Source organism: Anser anser (genome assembly GCF_964211835.1).
Source record: "Anser anser genome assembly, chromosome: 9".
Lineage (NCBI taxonomy): Eukaryota > Metazoa > Chordata > Aves > Anseriformes > Anatidae > Anser > Anser anser.
Genome location: NC_139729.1, coordinates 7,199,648 through 7,219,868, shown reverse-complemented (window position 1 = coordinate 7,219,868; position 20,221 = coordinate 7,199,648).

Here is a 20,221-nt window from a genome sequence, read left to right as displayed (position 1 = left end):
AATTTGTTTCCTGCAAAATACAACGAGAAACGTTCTATCAAACTTTCTCCCTAACTGCCTTAGTGACCTCCTGCCCAGCAAAGGCCTGCCTAAACAATGCGTCCAGTTCAAACAAGCAGCCCCGTGCACTCTGCACTGTTGTCATTCTTGCAGGAGATGAGAGCTGCAAGCTGGGGAAAGCTCGCGCTTGTTGGCTCTGGGAGCCCTGGCCTCCACCTAGGGAGCTGCTTACCAGAGGGGCAGTTACTGGTGAGTGGCCTCGGTTCAGCTCTCGGAAAGCACGTTGCAGCCGATTTTGTGGCTTGCTGAGGCCAGGGGCCAGGCCCTGAAGGGCAGGCAGTGGCGGTGTGGCTGGTCGGCTGCAGGGGATGGCTCTGCTTCGTGGTGGATGGGTGGAGAGCCTTGTCGTCGCCTCGCTGTGGCAACAGGAATGCATTTTTGATAAACTATGGACTAAGGCTCTGCCATTTAAATGTCATATTTTTTGGATGTAATGTGGTATTGGCTTTTTTAAGTTTCAAGAAACCTGTAGTAATGGAACTAAATTCATAGCTGGATGAACACTTCTACCAGCAAGCTCACCATGCTGGACACAAACTCAGAGCTGGCCAGGCTCTCCTGGCAGCTTTGTGAGGGGCTGTTTTTAAGGTGCCTTCATAGCCCTTGGTGGGACAGGTTGAGGCTGGAGAGGCAGAGGAGAGAAACAGGAGCTGCCTCCTTCACCTTCTGCATGGCTTTCCCTCACCCTGGTGCCATTTCTGTGTTTTTTCTTTTCTTTGCCAGCTCTTGCATTGCCACCTGAACGGTGCTGAGGCAGGTTGGTGAGCAGGGCTCGTTGGGGCAGGGTGGCCAGGCACCACCACTGTCACAGGGGGTGTGTGGCGCGTCCCCTCACCCTGACCACCCTGTGCAGGGCCTGCAGCCGCTGCCTCTGGCCCGGTGGCCGTGCTGCCCCAGCTGCACGCGGGGTCTCCTCAGAGACGTGGCATTTACAGACAGAGTGCTGTGTCTGACTGGTGGCACCGTTCCATATTTTATATGAACCTGGTCCCTGTCCGCCATACAGGCGGCGAAGGAAGGCCCAGCGGCAGCAGCTGAGGCGGGACACGGGGGCCTGGCGCCTCACGCCCGGCGGCCATCTCGGCGCCGCGCTCGGCCGCCCCCACCGCCGCCAGCCCCGGCCCCTCGTTTCCACTCAGCACCGGGCCGGGCGTGCCATGGCCGCCCCGGGGGGGGCTGGCGGCCGGGGTCGGGGCCGGGGGCTCGGGCTGGGTGTCTGTCCTGCCACCGCCAGGTGCCGCCGCTGTGCCGCGGCCGGGTTTGCGGCGTGCCTCCTTCTTTCCACATGCACAGAAAGTCTCTGAGGCAGGCGCTGTGGCAGCACGGTTTTGGTTTTGGTCCGGTCACTAGAGTCGTAAATAAGTGTTGAGAACAGCCGACAGACGGTCCTCGGTACCAAGGGCTATTCTTTATTATCGTATGAGAGGCTATTCTTTATTATCTCTCCCTGGATATCAAGGTTTAGGCATGCACTCGTTTCTAAAAGTGGACATAACCGTGACTAGGCAGTGCTCCCCCAGCCTGGGGAGGTGGGATGAGAGGGACAGCAGAGGAGGAGAGCTTGTCTTGCTGCCCCTGCTCGGGGAACCTTGGGACTGATTCCCTACAAAGCTCAAGCTTGATGGGGTTAAATGCATTGACTCTTTGCCTCCTGATGCTCGGGGCTGCGTGTTTGTGCTCCTGTGCCCAGAAGTTGCCACTGCTGCTTTGATGCATTCATTGCCTGCTACTGTCTCATCTTCTTCCGCCTGATTTCCTCCTGGCTCAGTGTTTTGTCGGCAATTTTTCTCTATTTAAATGACTTAGTGGCTTTGCATTCCTCCTGAGTTCTTAAGGCTAAGAGGAGGAAAGAAAGCGAGAAGAAAAAAAAAAAAAAAGGCATGCAAGACTGTTGCTACTTCAGGTGCTATTTGAAATGTCTCATCACTTCTTGATCTTCAGAGAAAAGCTGAAAAGACCCTGTGAAAAAGATATTTAGTATTCTCAAGCACAAATTGGAAACCTGGTTATGTTTTATAGCAGAACGTGTTGTTCATTGTGTTCATCGTTTTGATGAACAAAACCCAAAACCTCTCTCCCAAACCCCACTCTGCTGTCCTGCACTTGCCGTGTTGTCTCTGTATGATGCTTTTGCCTCTCTCTTTAGCAACTTTCTGTTCCAGTGCTCTGTGAAGTGAGTGGCTTGGCTAATGATCGACCAAAATATTTGCTTTCCTTCCCTGGCATTTGTTTACTTCATGCAAAGTCAGAGGTAACCCCCTCTTTGAATACACCTTGTCCTTGGGGAACAAGCAAAAATTGGTGTTTTTAGTACTTGTGCTGCTGCACATCCTGCCACGGTGTCTGAGACATCACCACTGTGCTGCTTGCCCCATCTCTGTTGGACGTCATCTCTCCCTTAGCAGAGCTGGTAGGACAAGGTGCACGTCCACATCTCAGCCTGGCATCTTACCTCAAGCCTTCGCTGAAACTCTGGTTGGCAGAAACTGGCAGGGGTGTGAGGATGGGGCAGCTATGGACAGGGAGGGCCCTGGCTCCAACATCTTGTGGGAGCTCACCTGTGTGGCCCCCTGCCCCAGGACAGCATCGATGCAGTGCTGCAGAGGGGGTGCTGACAGGCAGATTCTATGGGAATGTGTTTCAGCATTGACCTTCCTCGTTTAAGACAAACTTTTGTCCTCCCTTAGGCATTGGGGTTAACAGGTAAAGCATGCTTGTTTTCGTTAAAAATTGACAGACATTCATTCATCTTTTAAACTCATGTCTTTCTTGCTTGAAAAATCTCATTTTTAGAACACAAAAGACAAATTTCCAATGTTAAAAAAAAGGATTTATGTTTAATTATCCTTTTTTATCTTAGCAACAATGATTGAGTTTTACTGCATCTATACTTAAGTCACAAGAATTAAGAAATGCTTTTAATAAGTTTACTATCCTGTGCCTTGACTCACAGCCAGTGGTGAAGGCCTTATCGTATAACATTGATTTCTGTCACTATTAACTCCATCAAAAAAAGTTTTATCAGCTATGAACCAGAGATAAAAAAGGCTGTAATTTGACCATAAAAATCTGACGAGGTGGAAAACATTTGCTTAACTATCATATAATATGCTGGTTGAGGAAGTGTGTGTTATTACTGTAGCTTAGTTAACAGCGGTATCGTATGAAATGCGTTCTGGTAACCACTTACAAATTAGGATAACTGCTTTTCCTGTTCTGGAGGAGTAAATAATACCATTATTGGAAATCCTGAAGCATGACATGCCATTAATTCATGAAATTAGGCATCTGAAGACATTGTATTCACACTCTTTTGAGGAATAAGCAGGTGCTATGTAAACACACTTTGACGCCAAAGGGCATTTTATCTGCGTAATGATTGTAAATTAATCCAATTAGATTTGACTCAAGTTGTGAGAAGCTGAAGTTTCCAACCAGCCCCTTGCCTGTCCACCATCTCCTTCCCTTGTGGATGGCTTCCTGTTCAAATTAGACTGCCTGTTGTTATTCATTTTGATACAAAAACATGTCTTAGATTTTCTAGTTTGATAGGCAAATATTGAGGAGTGTCTCAAAGAAAGGACATCCTTCATGGGGCTGTCTCTGAGACCTTTTCTAGAAGTTTTTCATCCAGTCATTCAAAAGCGGAGCATGGAATCAAAGCTGTAACCAAGTGCACTTTTTATCGTGAAAGGAGAGGTCCAATACCTTCTTTAAACCTGGTTGTCATATCTAGCTTTTGTGTCTGCTTCCTACATACTGATAGTAACCAGGGAACAGTGCAACAAGTTTCTATTCCCAGCGCTGATCAGCATTTCCTAACTTCAGGGTAAGCAACTCTGCTGCTCTGAAAGATGGTGTGAGTGACAGCAGGCTAGTCTGTTACATCAACTGCTCTTGGAGCAGTAGTTGACAGTGCTAATCTGCATTATGTGGGATTAAACAGGCACAGTAATTAACTTGCATAAGCGCTTTAGCAACTTTTGGTATTTGAACTGCAGCATGTTCTGTATATGGTGATGTAGAGCACCTATAGCGTCCAGACAGCATGGAGGGAAGCTGTGGAGAAGGAAATGCAGCTGAAATTGCAGGTGCTAACAACAGTGAAAGGGAGAGAGAGAAAAAGTGCTACACAGCCAAGCCCAAATATTCACAGTCATTTTATCAGGAATTAATGTGCGCAGAATGTTTTACAGGTGTGTTGAGAAGGCATTATGGATACTGTGTCCACAGTGCTCAGCGCATCCAAACAACTAGGGAAGAGATGTCTCCATTTCCAATCCTAGTTTAAGTATTATTTTCTGGTGAAAAGTGAAGTTGTACGTAGGAATTGGTCTTTCAGTTTTATAGTGTTTACTCATCACAAACCGTAACTTTAATTCTTTGTGTTATGCTCGGGAGATTCAGTTTAAATGAGCTGAACCAAATTCCTAATCTGAACTAAAATGCTGATGTAGACATGCCAGAACTTTCCCCCAGTCACTCTCCTCAGGTTCTGGATTTTGCTCGGTGACCAAGCACCAGCACCTTCACAGCATCTATGCTGAGAAGCACTACAGAAATAAATCCAAAGCAATGTGTCTTTTTCACTGATGTATAGCAACTCTTCTGATGCAGCTAATTCAGATCTGCCTTGAATCAAACAGCAGGAAGGCCGAAATGCAGTTGACTGTAGCATTTTCTTTCTTTGAAAACATACAGTGCGGGGGAAAAGGTCTTGAAGTCAGCAGGAAAACCTGAGAAGACTGAATTTCCCTAGTATATTGTGTGGTATCCTGGGTCTTACGCATCAAGCTTGTTTCAGTTTTACTTGAGGCAGAAGTTAAGAGTCACTAACAGGTCATCTGAAATTTGTAGGGCTTGAGGAAAAAGTGCTGATCCAGTCTGCCTTGTAGACAACGTGGGTTTTTTGTTTGTTTGGCTTTCAGACTTGGGGTCCTCTTGCAAGCCTTGCAGGAATCTGTTCTCAAGACCTCTTTGCCTTTCAGGAAGCGTTGTTTTAGGAGACTGCCCTTTTCAGAGCAAAGCACTTGAAGTTTTCTCATCACCCCGACAGTCCCATGTAACTCCAGATGTTTTAGAAACTGTTGGGAAAATGCTTGCTGCTGAAGAAAACAGCTTAGGTGTGACGGACTTTAGCCCTGTGCCACAATCCATGTGGGAGTGCAGAACTTCAGAGTCCTAATTCAGTCTTAAAAACTGGTAGTGACCCTGCAAAAAGTTATTTTAGACAATGGCTAATCAGCTCAGGAGGATACCATTTATAGGTACCGATGGTGTAACGCTGTCTCTCATGTTTGAAAACAAATTCAAGGGGGAAACTAGGCCTTCTGCTGCCTTCTTGGTCTTTTAACCAAACAAGTAGTCCTGAGCACTGGTCTAGGACTCAGGAGCAGGTTGGTGTGCAGGAAATGGACTCCCAAAGGTGTTAAAGGGCTGATAATTGTGTAATAGACAAATAAGAGTTCATTAATGGATTGCCTTGGGACTCAGCCTGGGCCCTCATACTCTGGGCCTTGGTTTACCTCTTTGGCCACTGCGTTGTCGCTGCTCCCCAGGCTGCTTCTGCTGCAAACGGCTGGAAGCGTAGCTAGATGCCAAAGCCTGCTGGTCCTCACAGCTCTGTCACAGGCTAGTTTCCCTGCTCCTCCTGTAGCACCTGGAAATCCCACTCCTAATAACCAGTCTGTGCAGGCTGGTGTAAAAAGCAGACGAGAATAAGTTATCTTAGTGGCCTGATCCTAGTGAACTCTCGACTTCCCTGTCTCTCACAATCCAGTGCTGAAAGCCTGACCCTCTCTGCAAGCTGACTAGCCCTGCCAAGGGAGTCTTGAGAAGCTCATCTCCCTTTGAAGAAAACCACTCATGGGTGTGAAAAGCTCTGATCCTTATCTAAATCTGGATATGCTGTCAGAATGACGTGGAGGAGGTAAAACCAGTAAGTGATAATCACCAACTTCAGTACTCTTTTTTAGGTATTGCTGTTTACCTGCATAGCAAAGACGGCCCCTAGAGCCCTGTAGACAATAATTTTTGTTTTGAAAGCTGGTTTAACTCCTCATTGATCTTTCAGGTAAGAGACAGGGAAATGAAACAAACAGGTTTGTTACACTTAGTAGAAAGCAAAGCATGTAAGTAAATGATCCACACTTGAAGGAACAAAACCAAAAGTGTGAATGTAACAACATAAAATGACTTTGAAGTTGAACTAATTATTTTTATTAACTAGAATCCTAAAAACCATGTCTTGTTTCTACAAGAATCTCTTCAATTGATTTTGTGTGTTGATAGGCTGGCACTCTGAACCTTTGGGGAAAAGGTTATGTGCATGGAAATCCCCAGTTGTAAAAATATTTATTGCACTATTTGTCTATAGTCCACAGTGGCAGCTGAATATTAATGTTGACATGCTGAATATTTATAAGGCTTTGTTGTCAGTTTTGCTAATATTATATGTGATGTGTCCTTTTCAGTATTTGAAGGATATTCTTCCAATATTGCCTTGACTCTATTCTATGTTTGCTGTGTAGGATTTCACAGTGCAAGGTGGTAAGAGCTGAAGAAAATAGATAAGAGCCTGACATTGGCTCTTTCCATTTAAAAGTGCTAATTTCCATTTAAAATTGCTAAAAAACACATTGCACTTTATGCACAGTGTCATCAAAACTTCTGATTCTGCTTCCAATGGAGGCAGTGACGCAGTGCTCTCCTCACACCTCCTGATAATTTCAGCTCTGTGCCGAGATTGGGATGCTGCTCACAGGTGAGACTGCTGCGTGTGATGTTTTCAGCTTTCTTTGCGATTCCTGTCCAGCTTGATGGGCAGCTCCTGACCCCATCTGCGCAACCAGGGGGCTGCTCTGCCCCGTGCTGGTTGAGAAGCAGTCGGGCACGGCCACCCCACCTTCATCTATCTCCGAGGGCATCTGGATTGCGCTGGCCACACGGGTGTCCGAGCGCCTCACCTCGCTGCAGGCACCCGCTGCTTGCGGTCACTGGGTGGAGCGGGAACGGGGCCGAGCCAGGCGCTGACATCCAGGGGCAGACATCCAGGGGCAGCAGTCCGGATGGGTTATGGGCACTGGTTGCCTTTGGCTTAATCTGCCGGCAGGCAAAACCAGCTGTCATCGGGGGGTGCAGATGGACAGCTGTGCTTTTAATCGCTTGCATTAATAAAAGGAAAATGGAGGGTAACATCCAACCATCCCGTCATCGTTAGAGGGCTCCACCGTTACCACCTGCTGCCAAACACAACAGGCTTGTTTGCTCTCCAGAGCTCAGTGCAAAGAGGGAAATTTGATTCCTTCTCCATTTCAGGCTGTAGCCTTGATTGTAAGTGAAAACTGCACGCTTCGCTGCTACCCAGGGCTGTAATCCAGTTGCCAGAACTTGTTAAGAGAGCACCAGCCAGCCCTTTGTGTAGTTTAACCTTTCCTCTGATCAGGAGCGGTACAGAGGGATGTTTTTAATGCACCAGGGCTGACTTCTGATCTAATGCCAATGCTGCTATGGTTTTCTTGTCATTTTTACTTTGGATAACTTTCAATTACATTTTCAACAGAAAAAGAGCTTTCATTTGTGTGCTCACTGGGACTACATTTTAATTGGCCAGGTATTGAAAAAAGTGGCATTGTTTTACCTAAGCTCAGGCTGATGGTTTAATGTGATTTCTCAGCACAGTTACCTAGATGTCCTCTTTTAAGAATTTATAAACATTCAAAATAAAAAGAATTAGAACATAATATCCAGGTCCTGTTCATGTTTGAAGGGGGCTGTGCAGCCACCCCCTAAGTTTTAGTGAGAGGCTTGCAGCAAAGGAGCTGCCGTGGATGGTAGACGTCAAATTTTAATTTGTATGTAAACAAGCATGCATGTGTACACGTGTGTGCATGTATATATAAAATGGGAGAACTTCCTGTATCTATCTTCCATTCCTAATAACTCTTAGAAGTTTTGAATGCTGACTTTTCATAAGCTTTCTTAGTTCTCTCCTAAGGTACTTAAAGTCCAGGCCAGTGTTGTATAAGGCAATTTGAGGGTTGCCATTGCTCTGCTCTATCCCAGTTCAAAGTCAAAAAATTACTGAAGGAAAGGGTTTTATGTTTTAAAGGTGAAGTAGTTCCATCAGCATTCTCCTTGTTGGTCTTAGGTTTGTTCCACCTTTTCATATGAAGAGCATCCTTGGATTCCTGAAAGTATTTTCATCTTTGTGGCCCTCCGCTGGACTCATCTTTGTGGCTCTCTGCTGGACTCTTTCCACTGGACTCCTGGAAACACAAGATGGCCACAAGATAGAGCACAGGAAGCTCCGCACCAACATGCGAAAGAACTTCTTCACGGTGAGGGTGATGGAGCACGGGAACAGGCTGCCCAGGGAGGTTGTGGAGTCTCGTTCTCTGGAGATATTCAAGGCCCGTCTGGACACCTACCTGGGCAGCCTGCTCTAGGGAACCTGCTTTGGCAGGGGGGTTGGACCCGATGATCTTCTGAGGTCCCTTCCAACCCCTGCAATTCCGTGATTCTGTGATTTTTCCTTAGTGCAGCAATATTGAAAAATTAAGTAAAATCTTTCAAAATGTACACAATTCACCTTGATTTCTTTTCTGGTTGGATTCTTCTAAAGTTTCCTGATTCAGCATCAATTTCAAACAAATCTTGGCAACTAAGGAAACAGGCACAGAGAGCAAGAGGAGATTGGACTGGAGTTTTCCATTTTAAACTTGAAGCGTGCAAATCTGTAACCTAATTTCCTGGCTGAAACCTACATGTAGATGAACGTGGTGACCCAATACCATGATTTCAGCTGCTTTCAGATCATTCCCCTCCAATAAAAGCAAGTGAATGAGAATTGAAAAAAAATAGTTCAACGATGCTAGATCATAGTCTTAATTATATGCAGTCTAATGTAATGAGAGGCTGTGACTACGGGCTCCTGGTATTCTCACTGCTCACTTGTTGCTCATGCCTCTTGGACTGTATTGGAGTGTATTTTGTGTATTTCTTACACTGAATCATTTCAGAAGTCTGGCTGAGAGTCTGTGCTGAGGTACAGCAGCAAAGAAGGGGGTGCGGGCTTGCCCTGAGGAGGAGATGCTCCGTGGAGCCACAGCCTGAGACATGAGCCTGTAAAGCTGAAAGGAAGCCGAGGAGCTCCACCATGGACATAAGTAAGACACGAGTGTCACTCCCGGAGCTGCGCTCGCCTGAACTCTAGAGGTATTTGGATGTCAAGTGAAGTCCTCACCCGGCTGGTGTTATAAGAAATACTCTGGCTTCTGGGGGTATGGGATTTACCCATGCTGTTTTAATTCACCAAAGAGAAAAAGAGGGCCTGCCTTCGTGCTTTGGGACTGACCTTCCCCACCGAGCGGTGCCTGCAGTGTGAGAGCCTGCTGGGGGCTGCGTTTCAGTGCTTGCTGCTCGTCCCAGCAGGAGCTGTCCCCAGCCGGGTCTGGCAAAAGTAACCACATGGGGAGTTGGTTGTTAGCAAGTACAATATTTATGTCTTTTTGTTTTCATACTTTTATTTCCTTTCTTCTTTTTTTTTTTAATGGTAATACTGCGCAATAGGTGACCTAGTGATGGTTTAAAAAAAAAAAAAGCTGCACAGGAAAAACAAAAACAAAAACATAGCTGTGTTTTTGTTTTGTTTTGTTATCTTCATTGCAAGCCTCTTGATGTTTCCAAGGCTTTGACTGCAGCGGGCTTTTAGCCTGTGCTTTGAATATATCAGCATACCTGCTGCAAAGTGCTGGGTAGGTGTGCTGCCACTAAGTACATGCTGACCAGTGCAGCAAGACCTGCCTGAAAACGCCGGGTACTGACTGCAAGGAGGGACAGGAGTGGGCAGGGGCACGTGGGGAGGTGGGAAGAACCCCGGCGTACTTTCTGTTGCTGTGCTTGTTTGTTCTTGGTTAGGGGATGAGCTAGAGAGAAGGCAAACGAATATCACCAGAAGCAAGGTGTTGCCAGGCAGACGGCAGAAGAAATGGTGCTGAGTCACACGTGTCCTTTAGGCAAGGATGGCAGGAATTAACAGGCAGGGCAGTGTTTGCAGTGAGCACTGCTGTGCCTCAGTGTCTGGCATTCGGCTACGCAAACATGCACGCGGTTACGTCACCCACCGAGGTATTTGCTCGCATACCTATGGCCAGGCTGTGAATTCTTTAATTAAACAGGAGCCAGCACCTAGTGAAGCCAGTGGGAGTTTGGCTCAAGTGAGAGGGATGTAATTTTTCTTTTTAGCTAACATGTATTGCATCTAATTGAACCTGCTGCAGGGGAGAAAGGCTGATCTTAAGCCGATAATTCCGTGTTTAGATGTGATTTAAAATAACTGGCTTAGGGGAGCAGCAGTGCCTCCACTGATCCCAGTGAGAAGCATTCTCCTGCCAATGCTGGTTGCAGGTCCTAGAGAGCAGGGAATTACCGCTCTGAATGACATCAAAGGCCAATTATCCCATCCTTTCAGTCACCCATTGAAGGACTGAATGAAAACCAACAGCAAGAGCTGGGCTGAGCCAACAAGAGCTCGGGAACTGGAATTGGTTTGTTACTCTTCTCCACACAAGCAGTCTGCCACCCAAGTAGGGGAGGGTTCAGGCAGCAGAGCTGAGGGGCAGAGAATGCAGCCCCTGAAACGTGGTCATTAAACCTGTTATGAAGAGGGGCTATTACTGCAATTAGTGCCAATGAGATGGGGTGCAGATGCATCAACTTCCAGTTGTTTTAAAAATGTATCTGGCTTTCTGTGGATAAACACCCATTTGTCGGTTCAAGACATCCACAGTTGTTCTTACTGTCACATTTGGAAATTTTAGCTCCTGATGGAAAAATAAAAGCATGGAGGGGAAGGTGTTACTTGAAAGCAAGTGAAGAATCCTCATGCTGTAAGCATTCCTGATGGTGTGAACATATCTCCATGCACTCAAGAGGTATTAATCTGCATCCTTGTTAGTCATCGTCATGTGCCTAACCATAACCATGTTGCCAGTTACGTGGCAGCAGAAGTATGCATGTTGTTTTTCAAGTATGAAAATGCCTTTTCCTTGTGGTTGCAGTCTCCTATGCTAAGTTGCTAGCCTGTGAACTTGGGTGCTCGTCTAGTGTGACTGTTGCAAGATCAAGGGCTATGTTGCCTGTACCACAACAAGCAATGAAGTTAAAGAGGAAAAAGGGCAAAGGCGAGGGAGAGCAGGGGTTACAGCAGCTGAGTCGGAGCATTTGAGTTATGTGCTGGGAGCAGCCAGGTACAGATAAAGTCGTTTGTGAGGACTACAGTTATTGCAGGGAGGGAGAAATATGGCAGGAGATGAAGCAGAATTTTCAGAGGACCCAAAAAGCATAGTCAAACAGGGTGGTTACCTGTTTGCTGGCCTCTCCTTCCTTGGCACCAGTTTTGTTGTGTTCTTTTAAAAGAGCTATTCTTGAAATATAACACCTTCTTCTTGAAATGCCAGTTGCAGTTCTGCCGGCTGTGTTTTCGGTAGAGCACAGCTGTGCTGCTTCACAGCTGGCATTTCAAATGGGAATTATTTTGCACTTACGTTAGTCAATTCCCATGATATCATAGCATATATATATATATTTGCTAAATCAAGGACTGGGATCTGTAGACAATAAGTACTTCTTGAAAGCCACTTTGTAAGCCTACAATTAAAAAAAAATTACTTGCACCACAAAAAATCTAAACAAAAAAAAATGTAGTAAACCTAAGATTGCATCCTTCATATTCTGGATTCTGAGCCTGTCAAAATTTCATACTTTGTTTATATAAGCACTGAAGCCTTACTTGCTTTTTTTTTTTTTTTTTTTTGTTGAAGACTAAGTGCTTTGGCAGCGTTGCTTTTTGGCATGGTGAGAGATTGGTGCCTTAGAATTAGGAACATGGCTACTTAGTATTCCTCCAGGCAAAAGATAATTACTAAATATAATATAGAACTACTGAGTAAGGGTGATGGGGTGTAATCTGTTCCACGCTGCACGATTCTTTGTAAATTTGCAGAATAGCCTTAATCAACTTCTAGAATCAGGCTGCAAGCTGGATTTTCTTTTGCTTAAAAAATAACTGCTCTTTTCATGGTGTAATTGTTGAGCTGCTGATTGTTACCTTCAGTGCTGTGTACTGAGAAAGAGCTGGAGTAATAAAAAAAAGTCTCAAGGGGCTCGTGTATTGCTGTTGCAAACTGTTAAAGGTAGAAATAAAGAAGGATCAGTTAAGCATGTTTGTTTTCTGTTTTCTTCTTTGAAACAGTCACAGGAAACTTTACATTGCTATAAAATCTGGTATCTCTTATACAAAAAAAAATAAGGAGATACATGTTTAATGCTTTTTAAACTAAATTTCTTAATAACTATTAGTTCTCAAAGGTTTGTATCAAGCTTTCACTGGCTCAGCAGGAACAAAGCAAATGGCACCTAATGACAGTTCTTCTAGCTGATCATATCCCAAAGGCATCCAGATTTCACACGCAGATTAGATATTCCACAATACGCTTTGGGTAACTATGTTAATTATTCACTATTACATTTACATCATTGCTAATTACAGTATCACCAGAGTAGTATTGTTGTCTATTACAGACTCAAAATTGAAAAAATGGTGCTCCAATTTTTTCTTAGAAGACAGTGTGCTAAAACAGCCCTACAGTTTGCAGACGTAACTAACAAGTCCGCACAGTACAGAGACAATGGTTTTTATTACTTTAACGTAAGAGATTAAATAGAATTTCAAGTGTATGATGACTGTTTATCAGGTCCAAGATTTTACATCTGTGCATATTTTTAAGGAATTAATAAAACTTCTACCTAGGCCTCCAGAACACACAGTTCATTTCTACTTGTTTACTTAAGTAGTAGTTATTGCCCCCACCCCAGTGAGTAGCATTACCTTGCTACAAGCAAAATAATGCTGTTGACTGTGTTAGCGTCCTATTCTGGAAGAAAATGGAGCTGACTCAGTCGATGCAATTGAGCTTCGTAATCTCTCTCTGAATGTCTTCCAGGAGCAGAACAGGTTGTGTGAGAACATGACCTCGGTGAGCTGTGTGAATTAGGACGATTTGAAATTCCAGGCTTTTGTCTCAACTAGAGAAATAGATGAGACAAAGTGCCATTAAAAACAACCCAAATAACCTTAAATGAAGTGCAGATATAATTTTAAAAAATTACAGTGAGTAGGTGATGACTAGCTGAAGTATGTTGAATTTTTCCCAGGTTGTCGTGGGCATGAAAGCTTAATATATTAAAAACACGCTTTCTTTGCTTATAGAAGGTCTCTGTGAATACCTGTGCTATCTGTCATGTTGTTGGATGACAGCTGGCTGCAGAGGAATGCAATGGTCCTCATCTGCGCTGCGTGCCGAGCATATTGCATTCTTTCTGTGCTTAATTGGCCACCAAAGACAAGCCTAAAATGTATTTTGTGAGTTATTTATAGTTTGAGAGGGTAAAGTCATGTTTGTTATCGTCTTGCCAAAGGTGATATATATTTGGATTGAGGTTAGAATTTCTTGGCATGGGTTGTCTCCAGCAAGGTTCAGCATGCAGTAGTTAGCAAGAAATGCTGCTCGTGTTTAAGGTGGATTGCTCCTTTATGACTTAAGATTTCTTTGAATTATGATGTTCTCCTGCAAACGTAATAGATCTTTGGTCTCCTAAGGGAAAGATTTTGGGGAATAAATGCTTAAAAATGTTCACTGTACATACAAAGTATTTGTTGTTTCTGATTTTTTTTTATACGTATTCATGTATATTCAACTTTCATTTCTTGGAAATGCTCTTGTCTTGGAAATATCAGTAGAGGTAAGAGGTACATAAAGCAGTATTTTGAAGAACATGCCTATGACCCATTAGCTGACCAAGCAAACGTTTTCTAGGGATGCAGGTCATGCGGATGTCCTCATTTATCTGCTGTTAAGAAAACGTGCTTGTAGTCTTCCTCATGCATGAACTGTCTGCCTTAATCTTAATCCTCCTAATCCTTAGACCTTTCCTGTGTCAGGTGAGGATGAATTCTCTGTATACTCTCAGATATTACTGACCTGTTTTCCCTAAACCCAAACCACCCTATATCTGAACTCAGTGTTGTATCACTGTAATCATCAGAGACCACACTGTCTTCCATTACTTATGCCTTCTTAGATATACTTCAGACAAATGCCAAGATGTAGGATTATTATCATACTTTCATTATTGCACCCTCCAGAATAAATTCTTGAATATGACTTTTCTCTTAAATCCTCCTGTTCTTAGTCTCTGAATACTTTCTTTTTATTCTCTGATATTTTCTTATATCTATATGTATTCTAATTTTACTTGTTACCGTAAATTCTGTTCTACATTTATGGCTTTTAAATATGTTTTTACTATATAGAATAGAATATTAATATGTAAGAGTATCACTGTTTTAGAATTTATTTTGCTTTTTTTTAAGCTGGTGATCCCTTTCTTTACTACTGCTGTGAGATATCCTTAAAATTTATTGAATTTTGTAATTACTTTTTATTAGGCACAGAAAATCTATCTGCTAGCAAAGTTCTATTTTATTGTCTGCTGTCTCTGATGCCAGATATTCAATCACTAGGCAATCGCTATGAAGCAAAGGGGTACATCCATCAGTCAAAACTTAACTAAATCTCCTACCATTACTGAAGAGTAAACTGAAGAGCGAAGGTTGCCTTAAGCGCATGTTGAATTATTTGTCTGAGGCAATCAGTAGGAAACACTGTAAATGCAGAATTGAGCAGATGTGACATTCTGCTTGGCACTGCCCAGAAGAACCTATGGACATGCAAGGCCCTGAATAATCACAGTTTTTACACATGTGCAAGTGTCATAAATTAGGTTTTATGGAAAGAGTTAACCTTTTTTTTTTTTTCTCCCATCCATTAACAACATGTTTAAGGTTGTCTCCTCTTCTGCTCTGTAGCTCCAGTCTCCAGAATAGAAGTTTAATGTGCAAACAGCAGTTTGTCTTACCTAAACACAACAAACTATTGCCTTGCAAGTGTCAAGCAGCAGAGTCCAGCACTGCTGAGCATAGCCTGCAGAACAGCACAGGTCTGCTATGGGCCTAACTTTTTGAAGGACTGACTATTTGAGCTTAGTGAAATCAGTGTGATAGTTTAGTTCCCTTGCCTCTGGCAGGGGGAAGGTAGCTGCTCCCTCCTGTACACAGCATGCTGAAAGCCATTCGTCTGAAGCTTCACAGATTTATTGAAGCATTGCTGCACTTCACTACAAAGGAAATCCAAGTGTGTTCAATGAACTTATTTTTTGCTGACTAAATTTCATGGGTATTAAAATGATTGATTTGTTATGCCAAAATGAAATCAGATGCAGGTGTTAGGATTCAAGCAACTCCAGATTCAAAATCAATTTCAAACATGAATACATAATGCAGTTTGAATAATCTGACCCTGAATGTATTGATCAACAGCACTTTGGTGTCTGTGAATCACAAAACACTTGATTTTTACACACCAGTCCTGAGACTTACTGCAATAGCTTTCTTTTTTGAAGGAAACATTTGTTTCTTACACATCACAAGAGAGACAGAGCAACTGCCTGTTTTTTACAGAAGTTGCCTTTGTTTTTCCAGGAATAACTTCTCTGTAATTAAATTATTCTGGTGAACCTGCAGTGCGTGAATCCATTGCTTGAATGATTTCACAGCTTGCTTTATAGTTTAGGCAGAACTCTAAATCCTTTTAGCCCTACTTTTATAATTCTCTATTAATTTCCAGGATAACCAAGTTCACCATAAAGTACTGTTACACTTAGTCACAACTTTGTGTCTGAAATTTGCTCTACTCCAAAGCAACTTTACTTATCTTCAGCTAATATGCCAGAGAAAGAAAAAGTATTCATTCATCCTCCTTTCGTTTTTCATGTTTGATTTTTTTTTTTTTTGCATTGGTTACGATTCTCAGGTTTACATGTTTGAAGTGATGTTATACAAATACAGTAGGGTAGCAATGACTAATTTCATGAAATTTTTACTCAGACGTAGACCCTTGCGACAGAAGTACATTGCAAATGTCTGCGGAGGAGTTACATCAGGGATTTGGTTTGCACAGAAGACATGAGAAAGAATTGGGGGATGTTTTTCCCAAACACATTCAGGCACATTCAGGCTCCTAACTAAGTAATAGTGTTTCCTAAGTTTAGTTAAGTTCCTAGTGTTTCCCAAACTGCCAAGTACCCAGTAGTTTACCTTAAATAATTTTCTCAGATAACACCAAACATTTGACTCGCACAAGAGCCTGAATTTAAGTTTCTCTTTTGGAAACTCTTGACCATGTTTGTTTCCTAGTCAAAGTCTCAGACTGGAAAATGTTTTTGTCTTAGAAAAACTGCAGGTAGTTGACTAAACAAAACCTTGTAAAGAAAAGCAAAAACTCAGAGGCCTGTGCAGCTTTCACTTGCTGCAGTGGGAAGGCACGCTTTGATTGTTTGAGCCACTCACTGTCCATTACAAGCAGTTCATAACTACCGACTCCATCTGTAATACTGCTTCTTTTCCGTGCTTGTTTTTTCAAGATTATTGAAGAAAGCAAGTCTGGCTTGGGAATTGCCTTTTTTCCTGCTTCCTTCTCAAATCTCAGGTGAGCACAGGGTAATCTGGACAAATCTGGGGAGTCTGATGATGGTAGTCTAAAAACCAAGATCTCCCACCGTGGTCCTGCCCTCTGCCAGCAGCCCCTGGGGGAGGCTGATCGGCCCCTGCTGTGTGGTGAGCACACAGGCTGCTGTGGCCAGTGCTTCGTTACTTGTGCTGCCAACAGCGCTGCGACCTTAAATATGAGGTGTGCTAAATATTGAGCACAAAGCTGCAACAGGCACTGGCACGCCAGGTTGTGGCATGCCCAGCACATCCGTGCCCGTGGAGTGAAGTTTGGGTGCATGGTGAGGTGCCAGCCGGCAGGCATGTTGGAGCTCAGACAGGGGCAGGGGCTCAGACCATGTCTGGGTGTTTCTTTGGTCTATTTGATGATTAAATTATATTGTAAGACACTGGTCACTCAGAACATTGCTGTCTTTGGAGCCCGTAAGGATCACCTTTTTTCTGCAGGCTGGAGTCACTGTTCATTGTTAGACGCTTTTGATTCCTCTTGGCTGCCTTTGACGCTGTCAGCTCAGCTGTAAAGTTTCATTGGCCTAGAAAATGACAGGAGGCTTTTGAGCAAGAAAGTTCAAGAGCAGAAATAAAATCTATTTTTAATCCTGCCTCTGATTTTGCGCGGGCGACACAATTTCTCATGGCATGGCAGGTCCAGAGTGTGGTGGTGTTACAGAGTGCGCCTTGTAGGTTGTTTTACAGATTTACGTGCTTCCCACAGTTGGAAATTTCAGTTTTTGGGGGGTTATTGTACTATTAATACTTAAATGGCACGCTGATTTATTGCAACAGGTTAGCAATATATTTGGCATTAGAAAATACAAGAGAAGCATTTAAAGAAGTACACAAGCATTTACAAAGTGGAACCGTGTCAAGTGATGATGAATTTTACACTATACCCTTGATCACCTTATTATTAATGTCATCAATCTCTCTCTGTGAAAAGTGGCGGTGCATATTAGCTCTGGGCATGACCATATTACCAATTGGTCTAATAAATAATTAATCATTTGGGGGATGTTGCCAGAGTTTGTTGCTTTCCAATTTAAGCTTAGCAACTTACTCATTTGTTCCTTTATTTGGGAACAAAAAGCTTCACGGATAAAAATGAGTCAAATGTACTGATACGTAAGTGGAGACTATTCAGCATAGAAACCTCATGCTGCTTTCTCTAGGAGAAAAATAAATCCATCTTTTAAAACAACACCCCAAAATTAGTAGTTCTGGGAATCGATCACTTCAGGAACACAAGCAGCTTCTGCTGCCAGAACCTGCATCCCAGCTGGTTTCCCTGCCCTCTGCAGTATTAGTTCAGCCTTCCCCATGTTTTAAGAGGGCATTTGGAACGCCACAACCAGGCTATCTTTAGAAACAGAGCATTGCAATGCCAATTTGCTTGTTTAGTTAAGAAATGCAAGGTGTATGTGCCCTTTTGCTGGATGGGTTATTGTTTGTAGCCGAAATAAAGTAAGTTCTAAGCAAACAGTTTGAAAACTTCATCTCTTTAGTTAAAATCTTCTCTTTAGTTAAAATCAATTTAATTTGAGTAACTATTTTAATTTGCAATGCTCAATAACTTAATGAGTCATGGAGAAAGCTTGCTAATTATAGAGTCATTTATTTTTCACTAGTCTGAAGGCATACAAAAGAAATACATTCTATCCAGACGAAGAGATTTGTCCTACCCAAGTCCTCCTTTAATTGTCTCTGTTATTTCACATAAGAAGTCAATTTGGTTTTAGTTTAACCATATGCACCTTCTTGAAGTTCTTAATTTTGTTTGTGTCCCCCCAGGGAATTTTAGCTGAAAGCTTTCACATCTGTTATATCCGTGGCACTGATTTTTCCCCCCTGGCTTCTTCCTGAGTATCAGTACGCAGCAGTCTGCTCATCAAAGATTAATGCCAACCTTCCACACACATCTACCCATCCATAGACTCTCCTCTTTCAGTGCAGCTCCTACTTTTGTTTTTATTAATTCCCACTGGATATTAGTTTGAATTGGCCATATTTAACAAGTTAACATTGCTTTTTTGTTCTCTTTCCTGATGAGTCAGTTGACTGCATTTCCTAATCAGTATTTTCATAAGCTCACTTGCAAGCTTCCCTGCTAGTTACTACTTGCTATTCATTCTCTGTTGTTGATCAAAACATATGGCAGCGTTCCTTTTCCCTTCACTGGACGCCTGAAACTTTTTAAAGTGAGAACAGTGAATGAGTTTTTCTTACTGGAAATTGAAAAAAAATATAAACAAGTGTTTGTGAATATATTAATGCAATTTGTAGGAGCCACGTATGTTTTTGCAGAAACTCCTTTACTGCCTGAATGTGAAACTCCTTTACTGCCTAGGGTGACACAAGAACTTCTTTATTGCCTTTAATTGTGCTGCTGTGCCTTTTTATTTAAAATATAAATCAGCTAATATTTTAACTTGGCAGTTCTTATCATCGTACATAGTTTGTATAGGAAAGCTTGCAACCTCCCACGATCGCTAATGTATGCACCTTATACAGGAAAAGCGTTCCGGTGTAAAACACACATTAATTACACTGGTACCCTCCACAACTTCCGAAGCCCTACTCTGTACCAAACTATGTTCAAGCAGAATAACATGGTACGGTCCCTGAAATCAGGTAAAACTTTGTCTATGCTAGATGTATACATCAGGAATCTATAAAGAGGCTCAAAAGAATACTGAATATATGTTGTTTAAATCAATATGTTGTCATGTGTTTGTTTAAAACTTAGGTGTCTCTAGCTCTGAAGTTGCTTAATCAGCATGGACTGCAGGTAGTCTTTCACCTCTGATGAGGAAGCGCAGGGAATGCCAGGAGCCAGGCCATCTAACCTGGAGTACTGCCTCCAGCAGCTGCCAGCACTGAACTGCACAGAGGAAAGTTTAAGAGATGTCATTGTAGATTAATGGAATTGGACACAATTGAGCCTTTTTAATTAGAACTCCTTAGAAATTGGTTTGATCATTAATGAATGAAAACTTCAAAACCTGTCAAGATTTCCTACTTCGTTCTAGGCATTTTTGTTGTTGTTTGAATGGCTTACTCCTGTCTAAATTATCTGAAGATATGGAGTACACTGGACAGCTTTTGGGAACATAAAAAATGCTGCGTTCTGAATGCCTGACATGTAGTCCTGCCCACAGGGCATCCGGGCAGGGTTAGGCCGGTTATATTTCTAGAGCAATGAAAGTACTTCGGTTGCTTTGGTTTTTGTAGCAAGCTAATCCAATACAGGCATGGAGCAATTGTTTGGATAACATAGGTGTTATCTCACTGAATACTTCAGTAGGATTCAGATCTAGCAGTTTAACAAAGGGTCATGTTTAATTTCAAGCTGTGTATTCCATGCCCTTCTCAAAGTGGGGCTTTTGCCTAGCTATTGTGGTGTTTGGGCACTGGTGATTACTCGTGAATTCAGTGAGATGAGCTCTGCCCCACGCCACTATCCAGTGTTGCGTTGCCCATCTTCTTTTCTGTAAAAGAGCTTTTCTTCTTTTATCCTGAAAATTCTTTGCCTTGAAT